This window comes from Rhinolophus sinicus, chromosome 17, assembly GCF_057876585.1.
Source record: "Rhinolophus sinicus isolate RSI-liver-muscle chromosome 17, RSI-T2T, whole genome shotgun sequence".
In the NCBI taxonomy this organism is placed as follows: domain Eukaryota; kingdom Metazoa; phylum Chordata; class Mammalia; order Chiroptera; family Rhinolophidae; genus Rhinolophus; species Rhinolophus sinicus.
In genome coordinates, this window is record NC_142517.1 from 43,420,728 (window position 1) to 43,443,565 (window position 22,838).

General features: G+C 39.0%; 1 long non-coding RNA gene and 1 pseudogene across 5 annotated transcripts in view; one reads left to right on the plus strand and one right to left on the minus strand.

The window, feature by feature from the left end:
- Window positions 1–22,838, plus strand: part of LOC141570624 (uncharacterized) — a 757,454-nt gene that overhangs the window by 608,079 nt on the left and 126,537 nt on the right. The window lies entirely within an intron of this gene.
- Window positions 7,857–8,499, minus strand: LOC109458273 (BCL2/adenovirus E1B 19 kDa protein-interacting protein 3-like pseudogene; annotated as a pseudogene).

A 22,838-nucleotide genomic window follows, 5' to 3' on the forward strand; every position in this document is an offset into this window, starting at 1 on the left:
TGAAGGACCCTTATCTCCCGTAGCCACAGGGCTGAAATTGCTGCAAATCAGATTCAGAACCTCATTGTGGGACTTGTTGAACTACAATGCAAGTTGAACTCCCCAACTCAAAGGGTGCCTGCTGATAAAGTGCAGGCCCTTATTGGAAAGAATGGGATCATACATTGGGATAGTGACCTGTGTGAAGACTTTAATGAAGCTAAGGACATTGAACCATTAAATTCTGTCATTCTTCTTTACCAGTCTCCCCATCCCCAGCATAATTGGCTTCCCCACCCATAGTAACATTGGCCTTACCCCCTCTGTCTGAAGGGATAAACTCTACATTGCCTATGAAAACTATAATGGCCTCCCTTGAGGTAGCCATGCAAGACAATGCTGATTCTCCTCAGGACTGACCAGCACCACCACCACCCATCTTTGCTTCTAGACCTATATAACTAGATTCAAGTCCCAGTAGGACCCTAAAGGTGAGGTATGATGTGTGACCAATGAGAAGGTATGTTACCCTCCAAAAGAACTACTGGAGTTTTCTATAATTTATACACATAGAAATTGAGGGAACATGTATGGGAAAGGATACTAAGGGTGTGGGATAATGGTAGAAGGAATATAAAGTTAGATCAAGCTGAATTTATTGACATGGACTCACTAAGCAAAAATTGTAACAGTTTCTTTTGTTGGCTGACTAAAACATGGGTTGAAAAATGACCGACTGTGTGAATTAGAAACGCTGCACATGCCTTTGGTTTAATGTAAAGGAAGGGACTCAAAAGCTTAGGGAGATTGGAATGTTAGAGTGGATTTGTCGTTTAAGGTGTACTTACCCACACTGGGAAGGTCCGTAAGAAATATCTTTCATTAATACTGTGAGAAATAAATTTGTGAGAGGAGCCCCAGCATCCTTGGAAATTTCTGTGATTGCTCTTGTCGTAAGACAGACTTCACAGTGGGAACTACAGTCCCTGAATTGAGAAACCTAAATGCAATTGGAGTAATTGGATCCCAGGGTGGCCTGAGCCAAGTGATAGTACCAACTGCCAAAGGTAAGGTGGGCGTGTTTACTGTGATGGACAGCAGAGTCAAAGCAGCCTTCAGAATAATCTGACTCAAGTCCATTTATGACCTTGGTTAATTAATGCCGATGTTCCTAAAAATTAAATAGATAGGAAGCCTACTAAATTCTTGCTTAATCTGTATCAGCAGAAAAATTCTAGGTCAAGTGAGCAAGTCTAACCTGAATCAAAAATCAGAGAGTCATGGCCTCATCAATCAATTCCCAGACTTGAACTAGCTTACAGATCAGGAACTCTTTGAATGAAGGGGAAGCTGTGTCCCCTTGAGGTAGGATCCCAGTACACCAACAAAAAATGTATACTGCCAATCTTTCTCCCAGCCTTCCATGAAGGGACATATGACCTTTTACCAGGGTAATGGTGTAGGAGGAGGGAAATAAAATAATCAGAATTTTCAGGGATTATTGGACACAGGCTCTAAACTGATATAAATTACAGGAGACTCAAAACATCACTGTGGTCCACCAGTCCGAGTAGGAGCTTATGGAGATTAGATAATCAATGGAGTTTTAGCTCAGATTCATCTTACAGTGGGCCCAGTGGGTCCCTGGACACATCCTATGGTTCTTTCCCAGCTAGTTCTAGGATACATAATTGAAATAAACATACTGAGTAGATGGCAGAATTCTCACATGGGTCCCCTGACCTATGGAATAAGGGCTATTATGGTGAGGAAGGCCAAGTTGGAAACCATTAGAACTGCTGCTATCTAGCAAAATAGTAAATCCAAAGCACTGCCACATTCATGGTGGAATGAGGCAGAGCTCAGTGCCACGATCATGGACTTGAAGGCGGCAGAGGTGATGGTTCCCACCACATCGCCATTTAACTCTCCCATGTGGGCCTGTGCAAAACACAGATGGATTTGGGAGAGTGACAGTGGATTATTGAAAGTTTAACCATGTGGTGATTCCACTTGCATCTGCTGTACCAGTTGTAGTATCATTGCTTGAGAAGATTAACATTTCCCTGGTACGGGGTATGTAGCTACTGATCCCGCAAATGCCTTTTTTGCCCCATCCCTGTCCATGAGGTCTGCCAAAACCAGCTTGCTTCCAGCTGGCAGTTTCCTTCCACAAGGTATCACTCTGGTTCATTACATTGATGATTGGGCCTAGTGAGCAACAAGTAGCAACTACTGTAGACTTATTGGTAAGACATTTTATATGTCAGAGGGTGGGAAATAAACCTGACTAAAATTCATGGGCCTTCTGCCTTAGTGAGATTTCTAGAGATCCACTGGTGTGGGGCATATAGAGATATCCCTTGTAGGTGAAGGATAAGTTGTTGCATCTGACATATCCTACAGCCCAAAAAGAGGCATGATGTCTATTGGTCCTCTTTGCATTTGGGAGGCAACATTCCTCCTTTGGATGTGATACTTCAGTCCAGCCCATGTACCAAGTGACCCAAGAAACTTCTAGCTTTGAGTGGAGTCCAGAACAAGAGAAAGCTCTACACCAGGTCCAGGCTGCCGTGCACCTGGCCACTTGGGGCTTCTCATGCTTCTGAATCAACAGGCAAAGTGAAATACCTTAGCTTAATATAGGGGAAAGTTTTCAAAAAAGGGAGGCAAAGACAAAGGAATACAAGAGCGAAAAAGGGATTCAAAGTCAAAGAAGGGAGTTACTGTATTGTCTGGGGTGATAGATCCTGACTACCAAGGGTAAATTGGACTGCTGCTCCGCAATGGAGGTAGGAAGGAGGGTGTCTGGAATACAGGAGACCCTAAGGCATCTCTTAGTATTAGCATGCCCTGTGACTGAGGTCAATGGAAAACTACAACAACACAACCCAGGTAGGACTGCTAATGGCCCAGATCCTTCAGGAACGGAGATTTAAGTCACCCCACCAGGTAAAGAACCATCACCAGCTGAGGTGCTTGGTGAAGGCAAAGGGAAAGAGTAGTGGAAAAAGGAAGTTGCAAATACCAGCTATGACCATGTGATTAGTTACAGAAATAAAGACTGAAATTTTCATAAACATTTTCTTCTTATTTTGCCATAAATGCATGTGTGTGTGTATAGGTTTTCTTTCCTCTCTTAATCTGTTGTCATATAGTATAAGATGCTTTTCTTCTCAAGAAATTTACCTTCTCTTCTGAGGAAGGGGTTAGTGAATTGTCGGTTGTATACAGGATAGTTGTATCATGTTAGGCAGAATTATGACCTTGTTATTGTCTTTATTTGGAGATTAAGTATGGTTTAAGAAGATGTGTATGGGTGCCAAGTTGATAAGGGGTGGACTCATTATTGTTAATTTTATGTGTCAAGTTGCCTGGCTGTGGGTGCCCAGATTAAACATTATTTCTGGGTGTGTCGATGAGAGTGTGGGTGGACATTATGGCGGGCATCATCCAATCTACAGGTCCCGTTTCTCTTGAGAACCCTAACTGATATATAACTGATCTTGACTAAGCACTAATGCAATATACATTCATTTCCTTCATACTATTGATGTTAAATTTTGAAAAACTTATTTTGAACTTTCTATTAACCTTCTGGGAGTTCCTTCCCATGGACTTGAGGATGGAATGTCTCCCAAATATAAGGCTACCCAGGATACCCAGAAACTCACTACATAGTATACATTAGTGTTTAAAAGAAATTGCTCTTTTAAATGAGAAAAGAAGGGTGACGCTAGACAGAGTGACTTTTGCCACTTGGCAGTAGGGGCCAGAGAAGACAAGGGAAAGATCAAGCCAGAGTATTAAAATTCTTTGTCAAGGGAAGCAATGCCTTGTACCCATGCTTAATTACAAAAGGAAGTTAGGAACAAATGCATGTGTATTATTGCATGTATTAATGTAGAGTTTAATTAGTTTGGAGTAAATTAATGGCTGCTTGCAATATTTCTGGCAATTTGTTATAAGATGTGTGATTTTAAATTGGTTTCTTGAAAATGCTGGATAAAACATTTTAATTCACACATTGCTTTAGGAATTGACTTGGGGATAATAAAATATAATGAAATGTTTTACCTCAGATGGATGTAAGTTCTATTTGCTCTGCAATTTTTTTTTTTAACTTGATTGCAAATAATGAGAACACTGCTAGGATATTAGAAGAGCTGTAACTCTTTATAAGTTACTCATCTCTCTCACCACTGGGCAAACTATAGCTATTCTAAAATTCTATTTTCTTGTAACAGTAGTGAACAAGGAAAATCCTCTAAGCCTCTTTTATAAAAATAAAAAAAAAATATGTGAAACTGAAAAGCAAGGAGATATAACAATCTGTCAACTCAGCAAAGAAATTACCATAAAAGACTAGAAATCAGGACATTTGCATTTGGCCCACTAAGAAGATTTCCATGAGTTCTCAACTAGTTTGTGATAGCAACAAGATTACGTATGACCAGTTGTCAAATGAAAATGTGTCAGTTATTTATTTATTTATTTATTTTAAAGATTTTATTGGGGAAGGGGAACAGGACTTCATTGGGGGAACAGTGAGTGCTTCCAGGACTTTTTTTCAAGTCAAGTTGTTGTCTTTTCAATCTTAGTTGTGGAGGGCGCAGCTCAGCTCAGCTCCAGGTCCAGTTGCTATTGCTAGTTACATGGGGCGCAGCCCCCCATCCCTTGTGGGAGTCGAACCAGCAACCTTGTGGTTGAGAGAATGCACTCCAACCAACTGAGCCATTCAGGAGCTCAGCAGCAGCTCAGCTCAAGGTGCTGTGTCCAATGTTAGTTGCAGGGGGCGGAGCCCACCATCCCTTGAGGGATTCAAGGAGTTGAACTGGCAACCTTGTGGTTGAGAGCCCACTGGCCCATGTGGGAATTGAACCGGCAGCCTTCGGAGTTAGGAGCATGGAGCTCTAACCACCTGAGCCACCGGGCCGGCCTGTGTCAGTTATTTTACCTAACACGAAAATTAACTGCAAGTAATTCCAGGGGGTGGGGGTGAGGAGCGGGGGTGGAGGGAGTGATAGTTATTCTTCCAAGGTAGCCAAGAAAAATAAAGCAAGTGTATTTCTTAGCATATTATTTTTAGATTTGTTAATATTATTTCCCTGCTCTGACAGGAAAATAATGTATCTGGGATCATTTCAAACAAAAGGAGTTCTAAGCATATGAAACCATTCAAAGAACATAGAGACCCTCCATCTCATGAAATTAGAGTGGTATTGACTCTTCTTCCTTCCTTGCTTGTTGGATGTTTATTTCCTGTTGGCTATCTTCATTCCAACTAAAATTTTCAGCTTTTAGGAAGAGATTCACTCACAATTTCCTCACTCTTCACTTGGAAATTTCCTTTGCCATTATTATTATTATTATTATTATTGTTATTATTATTATTATTTTCAGTTGGCTAGGCAACACAGCCTAAAAAAGAATTGTTGACTAAATTATGACCCAGATACTCAGAATTTATGCCAAATTACCAATCATATTACTATTGGCAAAGCCATGTATTTTCCCCCAATACCTCTGTTTTACTTTTCTGTGATTTTTTCCCACGTTTTATGGATTCCTTTCTGAGGTATCTAATCTCCTTATGTCAATTCTTTTCTCTCACATTCAACCAGAAATACATTTCTGAGAAAAAGCCTTTTCTAAATCCACCACGCTTCTGTTTGTTCTCACTGAAGTTTGTACTTCTATTATAGAACTAATAATATTATATATTGCAATTTTTTACACATGGATTTGATTCTCCCATTAGACTGTGAGTTTCTTAAAAAGAACTGCATTTTATTCTCCTTTGTAGCTCTTTGTAGCTTTGTTATATTCATGCACACAGTAGGTATTCAACATGTGTTAACTTGTTTAAACCAAGGTGTAAATGACTAACAAAAGTCATTTTTTTCACTGGTAATACATTTGAACAAGTGGTTATAGAGTTCATCTTGGGGACTCGAGAATTAGTAAGTAAAATGACTAGGTCTTCTTTTCTTATTTCGCTTTTAATCAGTGGAGCCATTTTGGCACATCTAAAATCACATCACGGAAATATCTTCTTCTTCTGATTACCTCTAAAGCCACCTATGCATTCCTGATTTTTCATTTCCACTCTCTCTCCAGCAGTTTCAGTCCTGGTTATTAGCTGGAAACTTAGAGACCTTTTGGGAGTGGGGTGAGGTATGTCTTCTTTTGTTTCTTTTATTTGTATTTGTTAGTCTGGTATGCTTTATTTAATGAGTAGATTGTTAGTTTTAAAATTAACAATCGTTTTTAAGTATTCAATAGTAATGTCTATATCATAAACAGTAATTATTTATAGTATATAAAATATATAATAGTATCCTTTAGAATCATGCTACGTTTTCTGAAATCCAATAAATCTAATTGAAATAATTGGTAATCCTGATGCTTTCTAACAATTTAATTGAAATAATTGGTAATCCTGATGCTTTCTAACAGTTTCTAAAGCTTCACATTTTAGAAACACAAACAAAAAGTAGCTTTTTCTGAAAGCTACGTTTTCTGAAATCCAATAAATCTAATTGAAATAATTGGTAATCCTGATGCTTTCTAACAATCTAATTGAAATAATTGGTAATCCTGATGCTTTCTAACAGTTTCTAAAGCTTCACATTTTAGAAACACAAACAAAAAGTATATTACTGAAGGAAGTTGTTGAGGGTTCTGGAGTTTAACATAACTGCAGATGGCTACAAAAGAAAATGACCAGTGCCTGCAGAATCACAGGAATCACTTTAGGAGGACCGTATAGTAAATATTAAAAAGGGAGAAATCAGAAGAAAACAAATGGCATCTTTTCAGGACTTTGTCAACTGTTCCCACAAACCAAGTCTGTTTTTCAAAGTTGCACAAGTGCTTGGAATAACTCTGAAACAAATATTTTCAGAGTTGAAAGGCTTCAGAGTATATGTGATGCTTCCTAAAACAAGAAGCCTGCATTTATACCATAAACTGGATCTCTTTCCAAAATCTCTTAGGAAAAAAAGAAAAAAAAATTTAAAAAATGTTAAGAGTCATGAAAAATTCACATGTGGCTAATAAACATAAAAATACCACACACACACAAAAAAATCCCAAACGCAGTTTCATATATTTCTAGGCCTGAGACGTTCCTTATCAGAAATAAAGAGTCTACACCATAGAAAAGACAACATTACAACATACTAGTATTAAAATCTGCTGATGTATTTTAGTTCTTATTCTATTTCATTCCTATTATTTATATAGCCTGCCTCCTACAAATTAAAAGGAACCTTTAGGAGGCTTAGACAAAAAGTGTCTCCAAAGCTGGTTTAAAATAATGTTTTATTGCCTAGGATATATTTTTTTTCTTGTGGCTTGTGCTTTATTTTGCTTGTTTTCTTTTTTAATAACTATAAATTCAAGCTTAAGGAAGCTTACCTTTGTCTTGAAAAACAAAACAATGAAACCTGTATATCATTTGCTAAACTGATCTTGTTTTAAGAGAGAGATGGGAGTTATCCTACAAGAGTAAAATTTATACTATGAATGATGCAGGTCTAAGTCTGGTGGTACTAAAAGGAGACAATAGCTTTGTTGACAAAATTATTATCTGCTGGTGGCATTTGCAGAAAAGAAGCCCTCGCAAATTTCTAAAAACAGTAAACTCTGTTAGGAAATTCTAAAGTGTCTTACGGGCCAGAAAGGGAATAGGGTTAGTAAAATGCCTCAACAGAGTTTGAATAAAATACTGGATTTAAGAGTTACTGGAGCTTGGGTATGTAAAAACAGGGTTGTAAGTTGGGTCATGCTTACAGTGGTTTCAAGTTCAAATAAATTACTGTGACAATATACCACTTCATAGGTCACACGCTTTCCCAGGGGCTTTCTTTCCTTCAATAGGTGCTGGCAGAAGGTGTGTTCAGTCATTTTCCAATATAGATGCCTAGCCACAAAGCCAAAACATAAGAAAGGAAGATAGAAGGAATGAACATCTAAAGAAATTCTGCAGAGAAAATACCCCCTTTCTTCATGGCTCCACTTTTCCTCATGCTTAAAGAAATGGCACATTTAGGGTGCCTGAAGTAGAACTCCTTAGGTGTAATGTTTTCAGGCCTACTGGGCCAGTCTACACTTTTCTTCAAAGCATCAGTTTCTTCTCTCTTTCTACAACTTCTTCTTCTGACTGGGAGCTATGGTCCCTGCTGGTGTGCATTTCCACATCAAACATAATTTGTCCATCTTCTTCTGGGGAAGGGCTGTCACAGTGAGAGCTGCCTCTTGAACTACTCTGTCCCGATTCATGTTGTGTATCCAAGAGAATCTTCTCCATGTCTCCATTGTGGATGGAGGATGAGGAAGAGATGTGTTCCAGCCCCCCATTTCCCCACTGCCATTATCATTGCCATTGGTGCTGTTCATGGATAGCTCCACCCGGGGACTGTTGAGGCTGGCTGGCTGTGGCAAACCCTGTTCCCCTTCCTCAGAGTTGTTATTATTGTGCAGAGGTGGCGGCTGTTCTACTAAATGAGATGACATTGTGGGCGGCTGGAAGAACTATGGTGGCAGCTGGACCGTCTCCAGTTCTACGGCAGCAACACAACAAGCCGAGTCCCCAGCCCCTTATTTCCCTTTTTTACAAAGAGTTTTCTTTAATACTATTTTGATTCCTCACTGCCACCCTTTCAATGTGGCAGGGAAGGTAATATAATATGGTATCATTTTTTTAAAAATTGAAGTTCAGGGATTCTGAGTTCCTTGAATTTATTAAGATGGAAAACCAGATTTTATATATCCCACCTCTTCGTCCTCCAACTTCAGTACTCTTTCATCCTATAACTTTACACAGCATGTCATTATCTTAGGATATTTTCTGAGTAAGCATAGAGGTCAAGTACACAGTATTGGACACTATAGAATGGGTCTACTTCAATAACTCTGTCACGTGGATCCTGCTGCATTTAATATCTAAAAGATCTTCATGCCCATCAACAGACTAGGTCTACTTACGTAAGTTTAAATAGTTTAATTTAATTGATTTGTCAGTACAACTGACCTCTTTAGGTATAGTGATTAAAATAATTTGTAGGAGTGAAGATTAAATCTATGGCCATATTAAATTGTGTCATAATCCATAGAATCATTTTGGTATGCTTAATACCAGGTACATTTATATGACAACAGTTAAATTGGACAATCTGTGACATGTACCTTCAGAGACATATGTTATCAATGGTTAACTTGAATTTTCAAGACCCATCATTAGGAGGTTATTAATAACTCCCATACTTTCCTTATTCTTATAATATGGTATCACCATGTTCTATGATAGACAACTCAATCTTAGTAAATGGACATCATTAAGAGATTAATATATATGACACAATCAAACAGTCTTCACTTGTATATAGAAAAATAAACTTACAGTATCTAAAAGAGATAAATAAACCAAAATATATCAGCCACAGTAAAAAGATTAGCACCTAAGCCCAATATGGGAGTATCTACTTTCTATTTTACAGGGATCAAGATCTTTTAAAGGGTAAACATAGCACTGTTTCTGTGTTCCCATCAGAAATCTAAGGTTGATATTCAGATGTGGACTCTGAACCTTGCTTAACTCAACCAACCATATCTATTTTGAGCCTTTGTAATTTGGCCAATCCACTGGTAACCAAACTTTTTAGGTATTGATCACCCGTATCCTTTACCTCTGGGATCCTGACTTGAGCCTGATTATTCCGTTTTGCTGTCTGACAATAACCACTCACAGTTTGAGTTTATCCCTACCCAGTCTGCTTCATTTTGGAGTGAAAAAATGGCAATTTCAAATTCCTCCTTCTTCTCTAGGCATTTCACTTTGGTCCCTTCTGGTCAATCCTATGGCATTCTTCTTCTACATTACTTGGAAATCTTTTGACTGCATTTACGAAAGCCTGATTTAGACTAGCATGAACTAGAACAGAGTGTATCCAAACCCGAAGAATAATTAGTACAGGGATATAAATTGCCACTGACATTTTTTCTCTTGTCTCTGCTTCTCTTTTCATATCTACTTCTTTCTTCTTTCATGTTACAGACTTGATATCTGTTTTTAAGTTGTCATGACAGGAAATGGTTTCTGTATCACTTCCCAAGAATTCATGACTTCTTTTCAGGAGAGCAGCTAAAATAGCAGGAATCTCTTTGACTGATTTCAGATTCGCAGAGAAGATTGATTTGCTCAGCTTGGGTCAGAGCTTACCCCAGGGCAATCAAATATAACCAGGAGTGGGGTCACATTAGACTATCCAGGAAAGCCCAATAGTACCCATGTGGATATAGATGGATTTGGTGTTTAGGGGTGTCTACCTAAAAAGAAAAGGCCAAAAACAGAGGCAGCAAGCATTTATCTGAAATTAAAAAAAAAAAAGTTATTCAGGAAGCACTGATTCAGGCTGAAGCCCAAATGGTGTTCCAATTAGGAGACAAAGACAAGGGGTAGTTATGAAAAAGGGAAGGAATCAACAATAGAGGGAACGTGTTTTTACTGGTGCAAATAACATAGCATAATGATGTTAATTCTAAACAACGTTTTTAAGTTTTTAGCTGGTAGCCATCTTCCCATAGTCATATCTGCTTTCTTGTTATCTTTGCAAATGGTTCTTTGTGACATAATGTTGCCTTAGGCCCAGTCCAAAGGTTATTTTACTGTGTTTTAACATTCCAAAGGTTTGAGGCATACGACATGCAAGACAGGTTTTCTGGCATGGCAACTCTGACTCCATTTTAAAGTGGCTCTGCTTATATTATTTTTTTTTACAGGGAGTAAGTAGTAGTTTCCAGAACAAATGAGACAGTTCCCAGGGGAGAGTCTGTGCCCTATACAATAGCCCTCTATAATACTTCTCTCTCAACTATTACATAACTTTTCCCAAGAATCATAGGTCTTTCTAGTCTGTGCTAAAAGTGACTAAAATTAAAATGGTTTGATGCTACTTTGCTTTAAATCTTAGCTAAGTAAGATTTTGAACAACTATCTTGTCCTTTGAAAGTGAAATATTATTTTTTCTGTCTTCAGCTGTCATAATTAGTTCAAGAACATAACTTCCTCAATTAGCATTTCTCTCTTTTAGACAGAAAAACAAAACTCAGTTTCCTGGCTGTCTCTCTCTTCCTCTGCTTTACCATCTCCTCTTAACCGAGGAACAATTCTAAATAAACCTGTGGTCATTACTGGTGTCAAACTTGCCACTGTCTCCTCACATAAGAGTCACAGCCTGTCACACCACGTCACTCTACCCATTTCCCTCCTTTGAATGAATGTTTCATTATCCCAAAGACAGTATATTATATGAAATCTACACTTTACAATTTGGCATTTTGCTAAATATTGCACTTTCACGGGGCTTTCGTCATACCAGGGGTTCTTTCTTTTGATCTTCTATTCTTCAGTAGGCCGTGCCCTTTCCCTTTCTGAAAACTACTGTCTGATGACAAAATTTTAGTCACTCTCTAGTTGTCTTCCACAGATCATTAGGTGACACAGAGGTAGCAACACGGCCATAAAACACTAGTTTAATGATTGTTGATGGACTCTAGTTAAAATGTCTTAACTTGAATTATGATTAGAGGCATAAAAACACTAAGCAACATTTCAAACACAATGGAAAATTGTGTAGTTGGCCGTAGTAATTAATAACAATAGAATTAATTATTAGAATTTTCAAGCTATAAATTCTTGATAAACCGAAGACAATCTTCAGGCATATGTGAACTTTCTGATTTTGTTTTGGTTCCCAATTCTAGCTGTATATAAGAAATATCTGGGTCATTCTTTAAAAACACAGATTCTTAAACTCTACTTGAGACCTACTGAATGAGAATCTTTGGGAAAGGGATTTTAATGCTCCTCAGATCTTGATGGTCAACTAAATCACTGATTTCTATTATAGCTCAGTTCATTTCTTTAGGTGAATTCCAGGAAGTCATTTTACTCACAGATGTGCCATTGCCAAAATAGAAGTCAACTTCACTGGTAAGCCTAGAGAGAGTTAGTTAACTCTCATCTGTGTATCCTCATAACCCCAGTCCCAGGTTGCTCTGCCATCCTCATTCTTCTTTGTTTATACTTGACACCCTTTCAGAAAATCATCCTAGAGTCAGGGCTAACACAGGCAAGTTTGAGAAGAGAGAGAATGGCTCATCTCCACACCTAAAGTATGGGCAGATTTGAGAGGGGAGAGCCATTCTCTACTTGGCTGCAGAGTCTCAGGAGGTGGATGTGAGAGAGGCACTGAGTGACAGTGGCTGCCTATCTCCTAGCCTCTTGGACCTTTTCCTGTCTTCAGCCAGAACCACTTGCATTCCTGCCTGTAGCTTTAGCCCCACCCCATTCTTTAAGACCAATCCGATCTTGGACATTAACATGGCTGGAACTTTAACCCAATCTCAGGGACATCACTTCCAGCCAGGCCCTGATGTTGTGATCTCACTCTGATAACCAGATTTCAGACTCATTCTGTGTGTCAGAGTCTCCATCTTGGCAACCTGTCTGATACTCCAGTCTTTCCAGATCACAGTTCTCAAAGCGTGGTATGAGAAATCCTTCACCAGGGTCTTCTGAGTTACCTATCAAAAATATGGATTATGAGTCAACATCCAGATCCATTGAATCAGAATCTCTAGGGCTGGAGTCTAATAAGTGCATTTGAAAATAAGTGAGCAGTCAAGACTTTGCATTAGAGAATCTCACAGATTCTTTAATCTAGAAAACCTGGAATTCCATACGTCTCTCTGTGACTTATATTTCTGGTCATTTTCATTATCATTATCATTCTGACTTTTTGGTGAAAGTGGTATAGCACAATATTTGTACATTTCTTTTTTAGCAGAGACATTCATAACGTATCACCCTAAATTTAGTTGGTGATATATTGTGCATATAAAATTTTTGGTTGCAAGATTTCCTAATACCCTAATAAAAAATATATTTTGTATTGCATTCTGGGAAAAATTGATCATGTTACTAATCATACCCATCCAGAAATATTACAAAATGCAACTTACTCTATGAAGGGCAATTATTATTATTGTTGTAATTATTTATATCCACATTAAGAGAAATGAGTATGAAATATTACTACTAATAATTTAAATGACTATAATAATAGCAACAGCTGGAATTTTCAAGGCACCTTTTCTTTAAAGGACCCGAATATGATGAATGAAAATGAGTTAAGTTTTAAAAATAATTTCCTAGGTATTTTTCTAGTTACTTAGTTATAAGAAAAATATATTTACCTACATGCTACCTATGTGGTAAAGCAATTGTTCTCTCAAAGCTGAATACAAATTAGAAAGTTAGGGTAAGAGCTTTATTTTATGTCAGATCAAGTAGTTGTAAAATACCGTCACAAGAAGTATTAAGAACAAATGAAGTTATGATATTGCAAAATAACCAGATTTGGCTTTAGCAACCCCCACTTCCATCAATATATAAGTTATATAGGAAAGCTAACATTTCTGCAAAATATCCTTTGTATCAAGGCTGACATGAGTTGGTATTGGTACCATTCAACTATAAGGCACAAATTAGAAGTGATACATATTCAGAGGTTTTAAATCTGGGAAGGAATTTTATACCTTGACTATATGTAAAGCATGTTTCTGTTTTTATGAGTGCTAATTATCAAAAATTATAACATAACTCATCTGAACAGCCTAGAGAAACTCACATCAAAATTTCTTACCTAAGTAAGTGTGCTAGGGTAGCCTGCACTGACACCAAGAGTGAATAAGGTTGACTTTTTTTCAAATAATGGTATTATTATAAAGGAGATGGTAAGATTCTTCGAAAAATCTATTTGGTGAATTTGATAATGATAATGATAATAATATTTTAAATATGCCACAAACTAACTTCTTTGTGGCTGGATTGCATTGTATGTATTTATTTATAAAACAATATTATGTAGATATAATATATAGTACTATATATACATATATATAGTCATATGTGGTTATAACAGTTATGTGAGAATATAATAGTAGATATGGAGATTTTTTTGAGGTGGTAGAAATGGTTCTTAAGTGGAATTGGGAGAATAACATCTAAGTTTTGCAATCTTTTATATGCAGCATGTTTCTCTGTCCTTGAGACAATGTTGATTTGAATACCTAGGATCTTTTGTAATAGGATTTTTTAGTCATATAGTTCAGAGACTTCCCCTAACCCTTGCAGTTACCATATTTAATGCTTTAATTAAAGAGGAAGGATCTAAAAGGGGATGAGTTCCAGAAAACATGGTGTATGTTCAAAGGTCAGCAGGTGCACTATGCAAATGCATCAAGGCTGAAAGACCATGGCCATTGTCAAACCAGCAGTCCTCGGGGTGGCCCTAGTGAAGACCTCCCCGTTCATTCATCTATGCTTTCCTCAATATTATGGGCATCTACTATGTGCAAGGCACTGTGCTGGGTACAAGTGTTACAAAGGAAAGTAAAGTTTTCACTTCAAGGAGCACACCGACTAGAGAGAGACATATTAACTGATACTTCAATACCAGATGGAACCTGTGATATAGCATCATGACTGAGCACAGACTTCAAAGCCAGACTGCCTGTGTTTGAATCTCACTCTATCATTAATTAACTGTGTGACCTTATAGGGAAGTTAATCTCTCTTTCCTCAGTTTTATCACTTGTAAAATGGAGATGTCTATGCTAATAGTTTACTGTGAAAATCAAATAAATTAATATATGGGACATATATTAATATGGTTGAACCACATTAATTAGGTTGAGTCATACAAAATTGATGGCTTGTGGTCAAAAACTGTTGAATAAATAATACACAAAAAGTTCTAATCATGAAACATTAATAAATTGGACTTCATCAAATGTAATACTTCTACTCATCAAAATGCCATTCTGAGTGTGAAATGCAAGCTACAGATGGAGGAAAATTGTCAGCGGTTGTAAGACACCAGGAATCACCTTGAAACAGAGTCAAAAGTCCCATATGGTCAGCCTACCAGGAGCAGACAAGGGACAGCATCCCATGTAATGTGACCTCCCTCACTCCAAGGCAAATGGGTCAGTTCTGCAATGAGTCCCAAGCCAGGCCTGCGGTTGCAGCCTCTGCATTGGAAACAGAGCTCTTCTGTTTGTGCTCAGCCTGTGGTGATGGCTGTCTTTCCATGCCCAGTGTGATGATTGTCACCTTGTAGCAATCAGGGTGGTACAGGCTTGATTCCAGTCAGTCTCATCAGAGAGCAGGTGTTTACTGTGGCGTCTACCTGCGTGACCTATACACTTGATCAGCAGCTGTGATTCTTTTCCACAGTTCTTCGCCTCTAAAAGGGATCTCTCTAAAATGCCAGTCTTAGTTTTCCAAGTGACAGATGAAATAGCGAGGTTACTGGCAACAAAATAAGAGACAGTAAAAATATAACCTGGTTCCTCAAAGAGATGATTGTCTAGAGTTCTGAGAATGGCCTTGAGCCCCAACCTCTGAGGAGGCCACTGCTTTCTGCCTTCTTCCATTTTGAGTTCTGGATAGCTGGTGCTGAGATTGAACAGTCAGAGTAGGGCAGTGGGTACCATCAAGTTAGCTTAGCTGAACCATCAGTGAACTAAGCCCAAGTTTTTAGAAAAATTTCCTCCCCCAAAGAGATAACTGCTACTTTTTCATGTAAAGCCAAGATATCACTGGTACCATTGCCATTTGACCAGGAAGCTTGTTCGGCCCTTCCCTCCTTGTTTGTTATTGAATTTGAATTCAACCCCCCCCCCCCCCACCTAAAATGAGGCCATCAGACTAGAATTCTACAGCCTCGATTTGTCAGATGTTCAGAGGTCAGCCGTTCAGTAAAGCCCAGAAGCAAGCTAATAGCTGCTTTTCAAAAGGAGTATCTGGTGGCCATGTTGGGGAGGAACCACCAGGTAAGAGCTGCTTTGCTTTGCCAGTGGCTCCAATTGGTGAAATCATCAGTCATAGGGACGTTTTGCTCAAAGAGGTCATAGGTGCTGTTGGTGCCCCAGGGGTGCAAAATGTGCCTTAGTTTGCAGGATAGCTTCCCACATAGCCTCGTACATTGAGCCCTTCTTTTAAAAAAAGTATTGGTCTGCAGTTTAGCTGACATGAAAGACCAGGCAGAAGGCCCAGATGAGACACGTGCTCTCTTCAATACCCAATACAGAAGGGGCTAGGCTTTTTGTTTTGGATGGTGGGAGTTTGAAGAAAGAATATTTTTTCCTCAACTCCCAGAGGAAATGACCATTGTAAATGTACCCACATACTCTCAAGAAACTTTATTTGGTGACCATGCCCCCAAATATTGCTTTGTGAGTGTCAGCCCTCCTACCCCTCTGCCCCACTCCCCCCACCTGCTGTTGGAGGTCATGGCTTTTGTGACTGAGGCTTTGATTCTCTAACTAATGGGGCATTATCTAATGAAAGCTTTGGGTAGGGTCACGAGTGCTAAATCCTGGCCCACCCACTGGTGCCAAAAGTCAGGAGAGTGTAGGTACCTCGAGTACCTGGCCACAACTGGGGGGTTGGAAAGCTATGTATGCCACACTGCTACCTCTCTATGTGCCACTCTTCCTAAAATGGAGGATCCCTCCTGGCACTCAGGGGTAGTAAAGCGCATAACATTAATTTGTCTACATTCAGATGTAGAAGCAAAAAACAACAGTGTATTAAAATGTATAAAAGCTCCACTCACAAGGCTACTTCAGCTTCTCTTCCCCACTGTGAACCCTGCCCAAACCTCATTAGCTGAATCTGGGTGTCTTTTACTTCCAAGAATCTAATAAGGACCGTAGCTTGGTTGCCTGTCTCCAAGGGGTAAAGCAGTTTGAGTCTCTTCCCTCCCCAATCTTTGGGTCATTTTTTAAAATTATGTAGTAGGTCATCTTCATCAACATTGTAAACCCAATCTAGGACAGAAAGTGCCTTAATAATTGTCAGGGCCTCATCTATGATTTCCCATGTGTTATACCTGTCCCCCTCTCTCCCCCCAATCATATGTTGAAGTCCTAACCCCGAATACATCCTAATGCGATAGGCCCTTTACAGGCATGATCAAGTTACAGTGAGGTTGTTTAGCTCAACATCCCATCCTTGTTGCCTTCCACATACTTGAAGCTCCTGTTTCATAGAATTTTTTGAGAGCCTTATCTCCATTTCTTGCAACTATCTCTTATCTCTTGTTGTGCTTCCATATTTTAATCATCTAGTGTTCATTTGGATTTGTTTTGGTTGATACCTACAAGCACACATTTTGCTTTGAGTAACATTTATAACATTGTGGTAACATTTCTCAAAGACATACTATTAATACAATATCACAACTAGGATCTTGATATTGATATAGTCAAAATACAGAACAGTTTCATCACCGTGAAGATCCCTCATGTTGCCTTTTATGTCCATATCCACCCACTTCCTGCCCCACTTCTGCTCCCTGACCCCTGGCAACCATAACCCATTTTTCTTTTTATAATTTTATCATTTCAAGAATGTCATATCAGTGGAATCATTGGCCTTTAAAAAAAGGCCAATCTCAAAAGGTTATGCACTTGATGATTCCACTGATATTAGCATAAATTGCAGGTATCAATAATTTGTCCCTTTTTATTGCTGAGTAATATTCCATGGTATGGATATATTATAGTTCAGTTTGTTTAACCAGTCACCATTTGAAGGATATCTGGGTTATTTCCAGTTTTGGGTTATTATGAATAAAGCTGCTGCGAACATTCATGTTCAGATTTGCAACAAAACATACTTGAGATTTTGTTTTATTCAGGTACGATGAGGCTAACAGATCAGGAGACAATGCCATTGAAGATATAGTTTATTACTCAGTTCCCAAGAGAAGGGGAATACACCAGGCCATGCAGGTCATAGGAGAGAACACTAAGGTCAGTCACAGGCAGAGAGCAGGGAGGGCCTGTATCATAGTTTTCAAGGGAGAGAATGGGCAAGATAGCTTAAGCAGGTGAACCAGGTTAGGACTGGCTACATTGGAAAATTTCAGTGGGCTCCAGGGTGCAGAGGCTGCCTAACCACTGGCTCCAGGGTGATCAGGGCAGGAAAATAGTGTCTCAGAAATGTAAGAGCAGCCACAAAGCAGACAGGCAGGTGGGGGGTTGGGGTGTTGGATTGGTTCATTGGCATATGAAAAGTAGGCTCCTGGGAGAGTGCTTTTCTACTGTATCTCTATGAATATACAAACTATTAACTAACCATAGGAGGGGAGGTCCATCTCTACTAGTGAGCAAGGCCTCAGATGTCAAAACATCATATACAGAAACTAGAAAATTGGTTAATTGTAAAGTTTTTGTGTGAGCTTAAGCTTTTATTTCTCTGAGTTAAATGCCCAGGAATGCAATTGCTGGATTGTAGTTGCATGTTTAGGTTTATATGAAACTGCCAAACTATTTTCCAGAGAGGCTGAATGATCACCAGAAATGTAGGGGTGATGCAACTTCTTCAGACCTGTAGATGTTAAGAAGTGTATTGTTCTTTGTGTTCTTAACATTTTAAGCTTTTATGTATCATAATAATGTGTTTTTACTGAATGAGTGCAATCTGCAACACACTGAGCTGGGACCTATGAAAGATCCAAAGGTGAATGGGAAGATCATTTTATTCCAGGAGCCTTCATTCCCCAGTGGAAGTAAACCTGTAAATAATGAAAGAGAAAGAATAAAAAAAGGTGGTACATGGGAGTTCAACCAATATGCAGTATAGGTGTGTGTATGGGAAGGGGCCCTTGATTCTGGGGTTGTCGATGGGAAGCCTGATGTAGGTAGTAACAAAAAGTAGGAAAGGCACTGTGGGGACAGAGCCCCAGAAAGCAGTTTCCAGGCTCTTGGTCTCACATAGAAAGGTGCTGGCTCAGGTAGTAAATGGCCATCAACTGTGATTGGATGGCCATTAGCTGTGGCTAGTTGGCCGTCAGCTGTAACCAGTGAGCCATTGGCCACTAATATAACTGCTGTGGCTACACTAGCAGAATAATGGGGGCTAGCAAGAAGATGGTGGCTGAGCTAGCAAGAGCGGATTGCAGAGAGGCGGATGCCGCCAGCGAGAATATAGTGATATGACTCCCCTACTTATGGCTCCGTGGGTGTTCCTTTTTGGCCTCACTGTGTCCTGCGTTCTAGTGTGGGGAGCGGGAGCAAAGACCCCACCGGTCGCCCCGCATGACATCCTGCACGACAAATGGCGCAGTGAGCAGGGTCTCCCGCACGACAGGCACCCAGCATTAAAAATATTCTGTGTGGTGGTAGCACTGGGTGTGCTCTGATGAGATTAGAACACTAAGGGTACGGAGGGATGGATCCAACAGTTAAAGTGAGAAAGATACTTGAATACAGATCATGAGCAAACTCAAATGACCTGTGAAAGAGCTGTACCTTATTTCTTAGCTAATGGGAAGTCATTGAATTTGAGAGGATAGATACCACTTGACCTGCATTGTAAGACATTGACAAAGTTATATTTAAAAGCTGGGAGATTAAAAGTGGAGAGATTGGAGGAGAAGCTATGTATTGTGACAGTTGAGGTGAGAGACCCTGAGAGCATGAACTCATTGTGTCAGTGTGATGCTTCCTTTAATTTTTTTTTTTAAAGCCAACAAATAATTCATGTTCCTCGCAAGCAAGTCAGAAAATAATGGAAATCAAGGAACAAAAATCAACCATAATCTCCTTACTCAGACATAACTATGGTGAACATTTGGTATTATTTTGTTAAGATTTGTTTGTAATCTATTTGTATATATGCATGTATGTGTGTAATTTTGAGCAGATATTAGTCATGCTATATGTAGTGTTTAGTTTTTTATCTACTATGTATTATGCCATCTTTTTTAGGTTGATAAATGTATTCATTCAGAATCACTTGAAATTATTTCCATTGTATTAAAATACCACAACTTAAGAACCCTTGCTCCCACTGAAGGGTATTTAAGTGGTTTTATTTTGTTTGATTTTATTTGATTTCTTGCTAGTTCTAGCAGTGTTCTTTTTATTCAAGCACTTTACAAATTTGAAATCAAACAAGATTCAGTTTTCCTCTCTTGCCTATGCCCAAGGAAGACTGAGTGGGGCCTCCAGATTAAGACATCCTGAGATGCTCAAGACCCCTTTCTACTGGCATCCCATATCAGGTGGCCTTGTGTCACCTCTCAAACCCTGAAAATAGCATGCCTTAGGTTGAATTAGAGCCCAATACACTTGTGATTTTCTAGGTGCTACAAGGTCTACTCAAGTTCTTATGCCCCATGTTGAGTTCCCCAAATTGGACTGAGCAGTAAATTATCCAGGGTTCTTTCTATAAATTAAGGTGCTAAAGATCAACCATGAAAGACTGATTCAGTGGGGCTGGGGTGGAGTCAAAAAACTATGTTCTTTTACTCTTCCTCGTGTAATTTGACATATAGCCAAGGTAGAAGCTATGATTCTGGACCTCTCTTTCCACACTTTTACTGGCACAACTCCCTCCATGCGCTCTGAGTTTGCTAAAGTGGTTACAAAGTACTTCATGCTAAGCTGGAGCTGAGTGATGATGGCTTGGTGTGCTCCTTCATGGAAAGTTCAGTGTCTTCAACTGAAGGGAGCCAGAGTCTTGCTGACCACTTATAGGTTGAGAGCAGAGATAGGTTTGAGAAGAGAAGTGTTTGTAAAAACCTTTAAATCTGGGATATTCTACCAGGTGTTGGTCTTCTGTTTTCCAAAATTATTTACTGATCTCTCTAATTGACCGATAAAGCCTTTGCCATCCCTACCAAGAAGGAGATAAAAATGGACACCCAGATGTACATGAGCATCTCTTTTCTGAGCCCATATTTTACATGGGTAAGGTTGATACTGTGATCCTGAAGGAATAAGACCAGATGGATGCTTCTCAGAGTAGGGGCAATAGGACACAGACAGGAAGGCTCAATTTACTGAGGATAGATTCTAACTACTGGATTATTTTGGGGGCAAGGCTCTCAGATACTGTATAAAGGACATTGTCCCAAGAATTATGTGAGAAACTCTGCAAAAGTGTGGTCTCCACACCATCAACAGACGCTGTGCCACCACTGGACACTGGGTGGAAATCCAGGGTGTGTGCTTTGTTTCCATGCCTGGCTTTTTCATGCATTCCTACCAGCTCAGAGTAGAGACGTGTGCTCCTCACTCATGACTCTTGTCCTTGCTCCCATTAAGATGAAGATATTCTGTAGATATCTCTGTAATCAGTCTTTACCCTACGCCCCCAGCTCTGCTTTCCTCCTTGGATCTCTATGAAACTGACATACATTTGCTCTATAATTCTGACTTCGCTTGCCTGAGGAAACATCTCCTCCTCTATGGCCCAGATCCAATCTTTTGTGAGTTTCACCACAGAGGGCTGACATTTTCTTCTATTTGCAAAGGGGAGAACAGAGTGTAAAGCTCCAGCCACATGTTTCTCCTAAACCTCTAGCAAATTGCTTGGAATAGGTTAATTTTCCCAGTCTCCAAAGAAAAATGTTAGCATTTTATAAACACTTACTGATACCTGGAAAGCATCAGATTAAAATAAAATGGTTAGTTACACTTTAAAAAATGGAGACAGATATGCAGCATCAATCTTCATCTCACAAAATCTGTGTGTCAATAATGTGGCATAAGAAACGAAGTTATTGCAAAAAAGGATGTTGTTACAAGAGGGGATCGATATGTCCTATTTGGGAAATCAACACTGTGACTTCATCTCATCATTTATAATGTATTAGCTGAAAGGTCTAAACTGTCTGAGTCAGGAGACATGCCTTGAATTCTCTGCATGAACATTTGAAGTGATGTAAATAATAATAGCAACATTCATTTGTTACCTATTGTGTCTAGGTATTCTGCTTAAGTCACTCTCATTTAATTTCACACCACTGGAAGGAAAGTCATAACACCCTCCATTTTATAGATGGCAGAAATCTCAAAGAGAACCTCTAGTCAAAGCCAACACTCAGCAGAAGATATTTCCCCGGGGCCTCTGCTTTAGCCCACTCACCACCATGGAGTCCCTGTGGTTCAGTCGTTCCCGTAGCCCCAGGTTTCTCAGTTTGCCCTTGGTGTGCCTGCAGCTGTATTGCTTTCTCTTGTTCTTCTCTTCTTTCTCTCTGCTTTGTATGAGATTAGCTGGCAACATCTGATGCAAGCCCATCAGCTCCCATAGACTTCATCATCAGGACCATTGTTGGTGGTTGTTGGAGAGGTGAATACTGGGACTGAAATAGGGAAAAATAAAAACAAAACAGGTGATAAGGGACAGAGGTTGAGTTGGCAAATCTGAGAGCTCAGAAAGAGATGTGTGTTTACAGTGTAAAACCGAATAAATCTATGCCAGGATGGTTCTATTCTCAGTACCTAACCTGCTGTGTTTTAGGAGGTCAAATACTCTTTTCTACTAAATTAAACATACAGAGAAGCATCTTAATGGCATTTTGAAGATATGTAAAAACAAACTATAAAGAAAAAAAATTAACTTTACTTCTATTTCTTCCATTGAGAGAGAACCATTCTTAATATTTTAGCATCTATCCTGAAGAGAGAGTGAAAGAGAGAAAGATTGTGCCAGGTAGAAAAAAGATGAAAATACTTCATAAAATAAAGGTCATAGATTATACATAATTATCGTGTGCGTGTGTGTTTAGTTTTGAGCATTTTCTGATGTCATCATCCTTTGAAAACATGTTTTTAATGACCAAATAATATTCCATTATATGAGTAAAATTTATTTAATGATTGTCCTATTTGGGAGCATTTGCATTATTTCAAACCTTTTTTCTCTCATAAATAATTCAGTGGACATCCTTGAATTTGTATCCTCATCCACATTTTGAACTATTTCCTTA